Source organism: Anticarsia gemmatalis, chromosome 4 (assembly GCF_050436995.1).
Source record: "Anticarsia gemmatalis isolate Benzon Research Colony breed Stoneville strain chromosome 4, ilAntGemm2 primary, whole genome shotgun sequence".
Classification (NCBI taxonomy): domain Eukaryota; kingdom Metazoa; phylum Arthropoda; class Insecta; order Lepidoptera; family Erebidae; genus Anticarsia; species Anticarsia gemmatalis.
In genome coordinates this window covers 1,007,876-1,022,094 of record NC_134748.1, presented here as the reverse complement: position 1 = coordinate 1,022,094, position 14,219 = coordinate 1,007,876, and the positions used below count along the sequence as shown (strand labels likewise).

Below are 14,219 nucleotides of genomic sequence, written 5' to 3'. Positions count from 1 at the left end.
CAGAATTCTCTAATAAAATTAGTTTTGCTACAAAGAGATTTTTTATTGGTACGGATATTAGATCTCCCGGTGACAATGTTGAGGAAAACGATCAAATAACTACTGCCGTGATATTATTTATTTTGACATGGAATATACAAATGTATAGGAAAGTTTTTTGTTAGAGAAAACATATTTGTTGAGCATGTTATTATTTAGATTACGACTATTGGTTACATACTGATTTGATTGTAATTTATATACATAAAATCACGCATCTTCTTCTTCTACTTTTATGTATGTACATATGTATGTCATTGTATGTGTGATAGTAATTGACGGCGTCCTTGATTCTATCTTTAAGAAAGAATCAATGCGGATCAGGTTATACTATGAATTTAATGTTTTGTAAGTCCCAGTGATCCAATTTTTCTATCAGAGCACAACATTTTCAATTTTATCAAATTTTACAATGTAGCCTTAGAATTTTAGCAAACATTAGCAACCTAACAACTGTCATTAAATTCTACCCTCTTACATTACCAATTGTAAGCAGGTATTTTCCACACCAAATAAAATCCAGGTAAAAAAAAATGTTTTAAAATTCCTAACAGAGACCTAAAAATGGGGTGTGGCGTCCCTACACGTGGAGCTCACGAGTTTAATGAGACGTGCAGATAACGTAATTACAGATTATTTTGTGCCTATCTTCACATTAGAAGCGAGTTTTTGGTTGAATGATGTGAAACTGCGGGTAGAATAATAATTAGCTTGAAACTTTGTCAACAGCTAAATGGCTTATATTGGGCGTGAATGTCAAGTAGTATTTACATTTTATTTAGGCCGAGGATTAGGATGTTACAGATTATAGGATCTAGCGGCAAAAACATAGGACAGACAAAAAATTTTGAAAATCTAGGTTACTACAACCAGTGCCGAAATAGCAAAAAGGAGAACCTAGTAATAGAAATGACGTAAGAAACCTCTACAAATACTGAGACCCATAATAAAGCATCTGGAAAAATTTTACATAACTAAATAATATTCCAAATTACGACATTCCCAATAAATTACACACAAAACAGAGCAGAAAACATCTTCATACAGAAAACGAAGAAACCTAAGGAAATCATATTGAAAGACATCACATTAAAATAAAAGAATCTAATAACATCAGAAACTATGATCAAACGAAAGCACCTGCCTTTATAAATCTGAGACACACTCAAGGTGGCGACGTTACTGGCAATTTTCACTGCGCTTCACAAAGAACTTCATTCAATGCTTATAATAATAAATGAGCCGAGAATTCAATATCATTACTTATCTTAAAACTTTGATAAATGTCGGGCTACAGCGGTGCACCTGGCAGACAATAAGGTAATGGAGTCGGTACATTGCGCGGTGTATCCCATCGGTTGATTAATGGGTCCCAGTGGGGCCGCCAGTCGATGCGATAATTCGAGATTGGCTCAGGTTGAAGCTGATGTATGGGTGCAAGTTGCTGAGTAATCTACGTTTTCTTTGAGTTTGATATTAGTTTCTTGTTAGTTTGTTAACTCACTATTATTCTAAATAGTGTTGAACATTAATCTATCAAATGTTTGAAATCGATAAATTTTCGAAATATTTAGAATACCTACTTTAAATTCATCTTGATTTGTTATTGAACTGATTCGATTTGTCATGATATCAACAGAATTAAAAATATCAAGCCAAATCCATAGCAGTTTACATAAAAGCCAAGCGATTTATTCTGCCTAGAAAAATAAATTGGTCGTAAAATTATTTTTTCGCTGTCCATCAATTATTTTTATCTGTATCCAAACAGCCACTCATATTAATTGAAACTCAAACAAAATAAATTGCTTTTCAACAACAACTATTAAAACAAAATGTTCTTCAAAGACAAACATCGAAACTAAATGTTTTTATGTATTTTCGCTTGAAACATTGAAGGAATGATGCAATAATTATTTGGCTGAGAGTTTTCTAAGTTATTACAATAGTTTTAAATCTTTAGGTACGCATTTACATACATTTGCATGATTATTCTTCAAAAACTTAAGATTGATGACACAAAATTACTTTGGTAATATTTTCTAAATTACCAAGTATAAAATTATAGAAACTCTTACTACTTTTACTAAAATCCTGAGCGTAGTACAGTACAGTAAAATCAGAGTATAAAATATTTTGTGATCCATAAAATTAGTGAACATAAGTACTTTATATCTGTAGTTTTATATTCCTAGTAATAAAAAACAACAAAAGTTCATAAGATGAATAATATGGTTCAAGCCATCATCAAATAATTTATTCTCAATCTTATGCCTTTAGGACTCGGGTTTTATGTCGGACTCTTACCGTCTAAAATCACACTCAACCAACCAACAACAGTTTTCAGAGAAACCCTGGTTCCGGAGTTTGCTATCCAGAGTTTCCCTACGTCCTTTGCCGAAGCACTTCCCACAGAAAATTAACCTTCCTTTGAACACTTGCCTATACCAGTAAGTTAGTAAAAAACTATATTTTTACTTTCATACAGCGCCAAATTAAGTTGTAAAACCACTTCGTATATAACATTTTCCATCACTTTTTTCTTCCCAAACATCAACTTAATTTTCCTCACCATCATTGATGTCCTCCATCTTCTTAAGAACCGTTCCCATCTTCATTTTCAAGTAAATCCAAATCTACTTCATTATTAGTTCTAAAAAAGCTCATATTTTATTCTCCCACGGCTTGGAGTCCATCTCGAATAAGAACCACCCCAAACCTATTAACATTCCTGAACGCTGGCACATTATGCGTGAGAGTCTCCCCGTCTTAGATAAATCTTCTCTTGTTGAGTTCATTAATATCATCGCAATTGATTCCAGGGATCCAGATAAGTGCATATGAAATATTTTATTGCTTTTATAAATGAGCTTGATAGAATAATGTGGGCGTTATCTGATTGAAGAATAAGTAGTATGTTGATAGAAGTGGTTAGTATTAATAGACCTTTCTTGTAGTGTCTCTTGGTTGTTAGAATTTTGGAAGAGTTCTTTTGAGAGAGAATATTTTCCTTTATATTCTTAATGTGTTATAATTTGCTAATTTTTATTACTTTTACTTGAATTTATTAATTAGGGTTGATTCGGAAAAACTTTTTGGCGGAATAGAGCAAAAAGTCTTCCTACTAAAAATGTGTGATTTGTTAATGTTTTTATATTCAAGCGCTTAATTATAATCATTTATAGTTTTCTATGCCCACTACTGGGAATAATACTACTCCTGTTCAATACAGAACTATCTATATATCATATACAATACACGCCCAAGCATATACGTAAAATACACCGAATCTATAATTATTCCATTAGCTAATAGCTCGTTGATCATTAATATATTACCAAATTCATCTACACGTGTACAATTGAGGTTTAACCCGAACTTAAATTTTCAACTCTTGGAAAATTATCTTACAATATTATATAAACTGAACCTAAAGAAAACAAGTACAACATTAAGCCAGGGAGAGTTATTATTATGTCTAACGGCAACCTTTTCCGCCTCCAAGGCTAAAATCCTCATACTTGCACTGACCTTCTTAACTTAATCGCGAATAATGCGATCCTTCTCAGGCCTATCAACATTCTTTAGTCCGGGTTTATATTTGTCTATCTCTCCATTCTTTAAACCAGGGTTCACACTTGTAGCTGCTTCTGTTTTTATATTTTGTTTTACATGACATTTACCTACTCGCAAGGTTACAGAGCAATGTACATATGAACTTAACCTTGTGTCCCCATATTATAGTAACATTAGTGCTTTTTTGTGGTATATTGACGTTTTGTAACTATTTTTATTTCGACATTATGATCATCCTAAAAGGGTTTCCCATCATAAATCTACCTTTGTCTGTTTTCCAAACATTACTGGGGTCAAAAAAAACTTCAAAATATTTAACGAATCTCTTTCTGTGGTGCCAAAAGGTATCTAAATTATATAGGGAAGTCAATCAAAGACCTTACACTTAGCAGTAGTATACTGTTGCATAACAAATCCTTCGTCGTATGTTTAAAACATGTATACCAAGTTTATTAGGTTCACTGTTTTGTAATTAATCCCTCGCATCGCAAAAGAGAGTTCAGGAAATCGGATTATATTCACTCCACTGGCTTCTATATACTTTGAAATAAAAATACGAAAGATACTATTAACTTTTCCAGTTTATTATTTAGTTTTATACTCATAATTTCTGCAGTTAATATAACTTTTGAACGGGAAATGTAGTTTAAGCGCTTAGAGAAAAACTTGGAGCAGACTGCTGGCTTCGGTGGTCAAACTATCGCTCCTTTGTGAAATATGATAATGGATCTCAACAGGTAGATTGTATTAGAATTGAAGCTACCAATACTGACTATGTTTATTTAGACTTTTATCATTAACTAGTTTATAAGGTTACTTAAAGTCCCCAACCCGCACTTGGCCAGCATGCTGGACTCAAGGCCTAGCCCCTCCATCGTTTGGAAGGAGACCCCTCCCCATGCAGTAGCCAGTAATGGGTTAAAAAAATGTTTAGTGAAGTCTTCTAAACATATTCAATAGTTATAACTACTAAGTATCTGGACCTTACTTGAAAATTTGCTGACGAAAACAATCACAATAATAGTAATAAAATAAGAAACATAGAAACTATTATAATTCAGTTTCAAAGATAGATCAGAGAGACAACAGAATTTTAATGTACCGAAAGAAAATGTGTAACAATAGATTGTATACAAGATTTTTTGTATCAAGACAATAAAAATGAATAATTGCTAACAGTGTCCTAACAATCATACTATGTCTTTTTATTAGATCATGTAGCTAAATAAATAAAGCTAGCCGGTGGCGCTATTTCTTTCATATTTCTTCTGAGACTGAGCTTTGTTATTTTATTTCTAGATTATAGCAAAGATGTTTTTATTGTTACCTCATCATTTAATTAGAGACGTGAAGGTCCTCTTTCGGTTATCAAAGACCGATCAAGTAAAAAAACGTGTGAATACACCAACCGTATTCCACAAAAATTATTGTGTCAAGTTATTTTAATCATCAAAAATTTTCTCAATATGTTGAATGAAAAAATACGGGCGCTACTTACTGCTATAAAAAGCAGAGAAAAAAAAATACAATTAGCGTACCAAGGCAAGTATTCAAGTCAGACAGTAGCATTAACAGTTAGCAAACTAAAATGTAAAAAAACTTATCTCGAAGTAAAATAATTCAACTCAAAAACACTCGGCAGATACTCGGTTCCATAAATCTTAGCAAACTCAAAAAGAACCTTAATTTCCTCGGCCAATAAATTTATAGTCGCATTAAAAAAGGAAAAATCATAAATTTGAATAAGACTCATACATTTTAAAGTTTTCGCGTCAATTTTTTTTTGTTATCATTGCAAACATGCTTGGGATTCCATTTTGGCATGCAGAGTCGCACTCTCTTCCTGGCAGTGGTCCAGACACGTCTTGGAAGGTATTTCTGTGCTCCAAGGTACAGGCGGTGAAAAGAATATTACATTTATTTTAATATCCTTCGTTGAATTGAGAGTTGAAGTGTGATATGAAAATGTTAGTGACTGTAACTTGTTTACTGAGTGATGGAAATGCTATTTTGGAATTGTTGACTTAAATTGGCCGAAATTTATTGCCTGGTCTTTTTCTATTTCGCAATCAAACAATTACTTTTTATGTAACTTAACACATAACACATGAAGCACGTAAATAAAATCATAAAATGCAATGTCAAAAAACTTCATAATTAACATAAATTTCTTTCTTAAACAGATACTGTACAAGAATTAAATAACATAGCAGGGATTTTAGCAACACTTTTACTTTAATCTTATACATTTCGCCACTTTATTTTCGCTAAACAGTACATAAATTCATCTCCCGCCGCCCCCCACAACTTGCGGGTTACTTAGCGCAAGCTCACGACGCATCCGGACAGAGATCGCCGCACTAGGCAGCTACTCAAATTATTTCACTACCTTTTTATATAAACTACATGTTTTTAGGAAAAAATTCTCGAGGAAAAACCTGGCAATGTAAGCGTGTCGAATAAACAAACAATTGCTTTCGCTAAGCGAATTCACCTTTCGCATTCTGTTGCGAGTAGTCGTGTGTAAAAAATGACCCGTCTCAGTGGTCAACGTTTCTTGTACTCAAGGTCCCGGTTACAAGGTCAAGTAAATTATGAAGGAAGCTTAGTATTTGTGGAAATTTCGTAAAGTTAATAAGTCATTTCTAGAGAAATCTTATTTGCAAAAGATTAAAAATATCTTTACAGGGGATAGGCAAGATGTTTGAAAATATTTTAAAATAATGTTTAAATGAAAATTGAAAGACGTATTTAACTTTCCACATGTAAACCTATACAGAAGCCACATGAAGGCAAAAAGGCCGTGTGTTCACTTCAAATATACTTACACGTGTAAGCGGTGGCTGATGCGTCCTAACAAAATATTACTTTGATTAAAGCAAACCAACCTCACTCACAACACGATCGATGACTCCACAAAGTTGGGAAAACAGGACAAAATGAAGGAACGGCTTTTTCAATGAATTTTAAAACTCTTCGTTATTTATCGCCCCTCCAAACAATATACAACATAAGCCAAATCAAACCAGTTTAGAGCCGCCCACAATTAGCTGTTAACTCGGACCAGCCTTAAGGCAGTACCTTCCAAACTAATTTACATACTTTCCCACTTCAATTTTTTTCATTATCTTTTAATTAGTTGTTCAGACATCTTACCGTGGAGTTTATAAGTCCTCAGACTTCGGTAGGGGGCGAAAACAAAAGAATAGCCTACAAAGCTTCATTAGGTGCTCCTATTTTTTCCTTTTCCCGTAGTGTTTGCAATTTCTGTATTAAATTATGTTCATTGATACAAGGTGGAGGGTAAATATCAATTTAGCACGTACCAGGAAAATATAAAATATGTGTAGAAGGATTTATGATGACTGGTGTGCCGCAAGGGACGATTGCGGGCCCCAGCGATGGGACACATAAATTTGGTGTTATGTAATACAGTGTTTCTTTTGGATAATTTATGGTGTTTGGATGGCAAGGTGTTTGATTAATTTCCGCTCAGATTTAGGGGAAAATGTGGGGCGTCAGGTGTTTGCGATTTAGACAAGTGTCTGGAGACAACTGGGTCGATGTATGAATGGCTTAGCTTGTTATGTGTAACGAGTATGACGTGTTGTTTACTTCCTCATAACGCTAAGCATCTATATTTATATTATGAATGTAAAAATCGTCTCGTCTAATGCTTTCACAAACCAAGCTATAATTTGACAAAATTTAGCATCTATAGGCATTATTATAAACCCAAGATGGGCTCATTATTTTAAAATACAACCCCTACGAGACTAAATTGGGGTTATACATGATTCAAAACTTCCAATTGTCTGCATCAACCAATCTTTAATAAATTACAATCTAGAGAGACGGCAAATAAAAACGATACTATGGAACTGAAAAATTTGTAATATATTATTGAAGGTTGTATTGCACACCTCACTGGTTCGTTTGATTTCAGTTCACATGAGACCGATGACGTCACAGTGGGCAGGCACAAAGGCAGTCGTTATAACCGTGTAGTATTTCATCGTGTTTCACTGGCAATAATAAAATGAATTGTGTGAATAATGTTGAATTGATATTGGTATTTGATCGTTTTATTATAGGGAAAGAATTTAAAAAAAAATGATAATATTAAGTATTTCGAATATATAGATTTGGGTGTAAATATAAAGTAAGTATACTACTTTGGATCATTTATTTATTCAAATCATATCGTAACGATTGTTCTGCACGCTTAAATAAAACATCCTCTGATTAACCAGCATTTAAAATGTTGATTCTAATTATGTTTAATCTCGGGTCTTCGACGAAATTTCATCAACATTCGTTCAATATTTTTATCATAAAAGTGTAACTGAAAGATCAACTTTCAATTGTTTTAAATTACTATTGATTCTCTGAGAGCTAAATCGTTATAATCTCAACGAGATCACATCAAATTAGTGACACACGATCAATTATACTACAACCATTATTGTAACAACCCTAGTTTACACCACAAATACGAAAAAACCACCCATAATTCCTTTTGAACCACCATAAAATTAATAATATGGCACAAACAGCTCACGTTTCCTGTGACAAAGAACGCCATGGAACACCATACATCAGTTGTGACATATATCTGGAAAAATCCTTTGTTTCAATACTCAGTAATAACGCACATCGGAGACAATAACATTAAATCATCCCTTCGTATTTTTTACAATCCCTTGCCTTGTAATAATCCAGGCTTCTTTTTAGGGTTCCGTACTCAAAGAGTAAGAGATACCCTAAAACTTAGCTGTCCGTTTTTCCTATCTTTGTCTGCTACTAACTTGTATAGCTAGACAGCTGAAATTTTCACTGATGATGTATTTTTAGCGCGATTACAATAAATGTAATATTAAAGAATAAATTATATTTAGGTGCGGTACTAAACAACAAACGTGTATCTTTTTGGTGCATTTATAAATAACTAGCTGACCCGCGCAACTTCGCTTGCATCACATAAAAGAGATTGGGTCATATTTTCCCCCGTTTTTGTAACATTGGTCGTCGGTCATGTTGGTCGTAGCGTGATGTTATATAGCCTATAGCCTTCCTCAATAAATAGGCTATCCAACCGTAAACATTTTTCAATTCGCACCAGTAGTACCTGAGCTTAGCGCGTTCAAACAAACAAACAAACTCTTCAGCTTGATAATATTAGTATAAATGGTACGGAATTCTTCGTGCGCGAGTCACACTCGCACTTGGTCGATTTTTTTCATCTTTACCAAACCATAAAAGTTTCGATGACTAAGATTTAAGGGTTCGGAATGAGATCTCCTTGAGAGATGTTCTTTATTAAATTTCTGCGTCAGACTTCCCTGGATTTTGTTATTGAATCAAGTAAACAATTCAGGATATAATCTGAGTAGAAAATTATAAAAATATTCTGACGAAAGGATTAGCAACATCTTTCAAGGATCTTCCTGTTTTTGCTAGCTAACGATTTTGTAGAGCTGGATTTTTTTATTATTACTTTTTATTGTCTGAATATTTTCAGAATTAAGAAGAAAATATATTCCAGAAATTGAGCCAGTCAATAAGTAATTTATTATATCACACTTTTGACTGGACGTTATTAAATTATCATTCAAAATACGTATAATTTTTTTCTACTAAAATATGTTATACACAAGCTGTAAGATTTGCATATCAATACTCACAATTTTAGACCATTTTTTACAATCGCAAGATTGACGCCTATTGTGACAGCTGTAACCATATTGTATTACGTGAACAACCGCACGTTAGAGCATCATTTGCCTCATACATCAACTCACCAGACGTCATAACATCAAATTGGTGTAATTTCTCATAATCGCGTGAGCTCACATGCGATTTACCTAAATTAATTCCAATCGTTCGTGTAATAGAATATTTGTTGCCGTATTACCAATATCAATCGCATGTCCACAAGCACATTGCGTTACGTACGTACTAATCGAATGCGTGCATTCAAGCACTCTTTGTTTAGACCGATTCTAATCGGGACCGTATTGTTTTTGTCTGACTGCATATGTGGTAGAACCACTGTCAATAATTGCACTGCTGATACAGACGTCAATTCGCGTTCGATTGATTGTTTCCATGCAATATTTAGGAGTCAATGTTATGGCCAAAGTATTTATTATGCAGAACGCTTCGATGGAATTCAAACATGGGAAAAAGAGTCGTAAAAGTTCGAAAACACAGTTTTTGCCAATAAAACAAGCATTGGGAATCAACAAAGTTTTTTTGCAATGGTAGCATTTCAACACTACGGCCATTAAACTAATCGACCATCGCGAATAAAGTATTCATTGTATTTGTTTAGCGCAAACAGCGCTGGACCAATCAAACAAATGGTGTACTGGGTGGTGAATTGCAGCGCTTCAGCGGCTGGCTGTGCGGTGACATCGCTGACAAATGGAATAGAGGAGGCTTGAGGAGGTTCAGTCTTAGTGCTGATGTACGCTGAAATAATGTGAACTCAATATTGAAGAACATTTATTGTACTGTTTTCTGTCTTTATAGACACTAATTAGTCTTGTGTAGGATTAACGTGTTATAGTATCGTAAATTGCTTCTACTTATTTAAGACGCTTACGCAGTTCAGCTCCTACGTTTGTTTTTTCTTATACTATTTAAATGTTTATTTTGCCAATCTTTACTTAGCTCGTATTATTAGACTTTTTTTTGTTTTCCTTTTTATTTTGAAGAAATAATCCCGTATTCACCTCTACTGAAAAAGTATCCCCTTGTTTTCTTACATTCAATGTCATTTTATCTATCGCGTCAATTTTAAACACCCGCAACGATTTTAAACACTCGCATCATGTACACATAATATAATAATGCAAGGGGTCATAAACACGACTGAAAATTAAAGGTAAATACATTAATTAAATGATAAGTACCTTATTTGTTTGTCCCTGAGCTGAGAAACTATCTCTAGCCTAGTTTTCTTTACATTAGGAGTAAAAGAAACTCGTCTAACATAGTTTTTGTCACAGAATATTAGCGTCAAAAAGTTTACAAGTGCCACAATAAGATGATATTACACGTTCTTAGGTCGCAGTGTCGCGTAGGTGTAGTATTACTCCTTTGTGTTTAACCTCCACCGACCTGAGCCGAGCCTAGATATTACACACTTTAAGTTTCTTGTTACTATACGATATTGAAGTAATGCCGCTGGAAGAATAGTTTTTGTGTCAAGAGCTTGACTAATATGGAACAAATACCATTTTAAACGAAAGTTCAATCACCAATTTCAATGATTTAATTTTGTAAATGGACTTCCTAAAGTGCTTTCTTCTGCGAATCAATGATTAAAAGTCATTAGGTTCTTACGAAGTTCTATCTACATTTTAAACCCTATCAAAATTTTCTTACCTCAAACAGATTTAGATTTTAAATTTATCCACTACTGGATCATTTATCACTCATATAAATTGTAAGTAATTTGGTTCAATAGTTTTAGTCTAAAATACAGTATTTTAGTTCCTGTTACATTTGTTAGTACGGATATTCCAGTGTGGTTTATTACACAGTAGCAAGTAAGCCAAGCCTTGCCAAGTTCAGACCTCCAAGTGAATTCTTGGTTACAGCCGACATCCGTGAGCAACGACGCAGGAATCAACTAGTTTATCTATATGACCAAGATATTTCACTTCCATGGCTTCCAGGCATTCTCAACTGTTTCAATGCATTGCCTGTGGTGAGAGTGACAAATGCAGTACTTACTAGAGTTACTAGTACCTGCCAGGGTTGGGCACTTCTGTTGCACGGATGTAAAATGGAGATTTTGGCATTTGTTATATTATGATCGTGCGTTAGCTCTCCAAAATTTTTCATTAAATGATGCTTCAAGTAAATTCATGGGACAATGAAAGTGCCGGTATCTTGTGTTTTTAAATAGCTACTGAAATGTAACTAGATATTTAAATTCATGTGAAACTTTTAACAAAAGCGGATGCGGATATGGACTTATATAGTTTTCACTCAACTTTGGGACCTTACGCATAGTTTGGAGTGTATTTTAAGATCTAGATTTATGACAATTAAAAAAAAAATTCACATACTTTTGCATCAATTACGTGGACAAGTAAACGCTATTTCATAAAGTAAGTCAATGTCTTTCGTACTAAAGGTACATAACTGTACGGATGCAGATGCGAAGCTCATACCCCGTTAGGTTGGAAGGCTACAACCCTAGTACCTGCCAACTACACGTGTTACAAATTCTGTTTGCCGTTTTGCCGTCTTGCTACTTCCAACGTTGGCAATGTTACAAGAATCGTTGAAAACTTGAATTTTATTGTTTTGTTGTGAAGTTCACGCTTAGTGGGAGATCTCCTGATTCATATTTGTTTGGGAAACGTGAATAATATTTTGTAAGAAATAAATACGTATATTTTATAAGATTTTCGGGATAGATAGAGGCATCTTCTAACGTCTTCTAATTGTATTACTAGCTATTGCGTTATCTACAAAGACATGTATTAATTTAATGTACTATTTCCGTCATACTTTGAGATGGATCTCTACTACCGCAATGTTTAAAATATTGTATATTGTATCAAATATAAAAGAGAAATATCTAGAGAAAATCCGTGCCTGGCAGATAAATTCAATCGAAACTAATATGTTTAGATGTATCTGTCTTATTGTTTACCAAACAATACAAAATTTTAACGTTGACAAAAAATACGAGGAATCAATCGCAGGCAGAAACCAGTAAAGTAATACACACGAAAAAAGGACAATATCATAATGATAAATGTATCAAAAACACTTCATCCCCTACAAAACAGTTTAGAAAGCGTTGTTGGCGAAGAATAATCCGCTGTCAATACATCCACGTCTAGAAGCTGTATCAAATAAATGTACTACAGTAAATTATGAAATATAACCAGTATTTGACCAGCATAGTAAACTGAAGGTCTAGCCTCTCTCATTCTACATTCCAAGTTGAATTATAAAAAGGGCGAACCAAATAGTGCAGTTCAACCAATTGATGATCAAGACTTTCGGGTTCAATTACCAAATCGGGCAAACTAATATTGGTCTTTCCTATTTTTTTATTAAAGCACTAGCTGACCCGCGCAACTTGTACTATAACTGATGTCATATAGCCTGAAGCCTTCCTCGATAAATGGTCTATTCAACACAAAAATATTTTTTCAATTCGCACCAGTAGTTCCTGAGATTAGCGCGTTCAAACAAACAAACTCCTCAGCTTTATAATATTAGTATAGATATTTCTCAATTGTATCCCAGAATTAGGTATCATGTCCGACACTTTTAGAAACGAAGGTATATTCATACATACCTACGCACATAACAATCAAATAGGAGTCAAACATTCTCAACTTGTTTATTATACTTTTTGTTTCAAGTTTAGCAACGTAAGAGATGTCTAAAGCGTTGTTGTAAAGTGACAGGCGAAGAAAAATCCTCTATCAATACATCCACGTCTAGAAGCTTTATCAAATAAATGCACTACAGTAAATTGTGTTGGTTGAGCGCATGTGTCGGCCGGGACTGGACGGTGATAGATGGACCGAGTGACGAGACTCACTCACGAGACTTGTATGTGATGCTGTAAGACTTGTTTTTAGTACTGTTTTGTAGTAGATAAGTGTTAAATTATTTACCCTCTTATTCATAAACACACTACAAACCTATTTTAGTTAAAACACTACTATAATATTATTATGTTTTCTCTTTTTCATTTCGCTAAGGAGTGAAAGAAACATAACACTTTATAGGCCTTTTATAACTTCATATATTTTTATAAATGAGAGGGTTACTGTTTAAAGATTTTATTGAGTTTTTAGTGGAGCAATCGAAATATTCCCGCTAATTTTTGAAAATGTGTTGTATGAATAAATGCTACGTTTGAGATTCTTGTACGAAAAGAACGTGATTGATTTTGAAAGTCATTTGGCAAAGAAATAGTTAATAATCTGAATAAACCAATAGGATATTTACCAAGGCAGCTATGACCATACTTTTAACGCTGCTATTGTAATAATCAGAAATATTAAGTTACATTCTGATATTGAACAAACATTTTCCGAATTGGTTCCTAATTGTGTTTTCGAAAAAATACACAATTTTTTGTACAAAAATGAGGAAAAGATATTACTAACAGTTTACTTTTTCCGATTGTGCTCTACTAACTAGTCATAGTAACAATTTTATTTAACAAAACTTAACAGCTATTTCTAATCGCAATTCCCTATTTTCTTCCCCTTCTTACAAACAAAGGGTAGCAATAACAGTGAACAATAGTTGCAGGTGTTAAAGCTAATGTGTTCCGTTATCTCAGATCTAAGCTGCGTCATGGCGCGTGTTACGGTAATGCAACGAAGTCGTGGTTAGCGTAACGATGTACAGTGTTTTAGGTTTTGAGACTTGGTTTTGTTTAGGTTCTGTAGCTCGAGCTCGAGCTGTAGGAATTTTGTATCAAAATCTGATCAGCGCCTCTGGCGGGTGTCGTAAGAAATATTTAGACAGTACATTCTAAATGTCAAAATTTCGATACTCGACCGATTGTACAGAATAAGGAAAGCTTGATATTTATCTTTGTGGACGATTAC

General features: G+C 33.8%; 1 protein-coding gene across 11 annotated transcripts in view; it reads right to left on the bottom strand.

Moving 5' to 3' along the window:
• Positions 1–14,219, bottom strand: part of mmd (disintegrin and metalloproteinase domain-containing protein mind-meld) — a 476,847-nt gene that overhangs the window by 326,204 nt on the left and 136,424 nt on the right. The window lies entirely within an intron of this gene.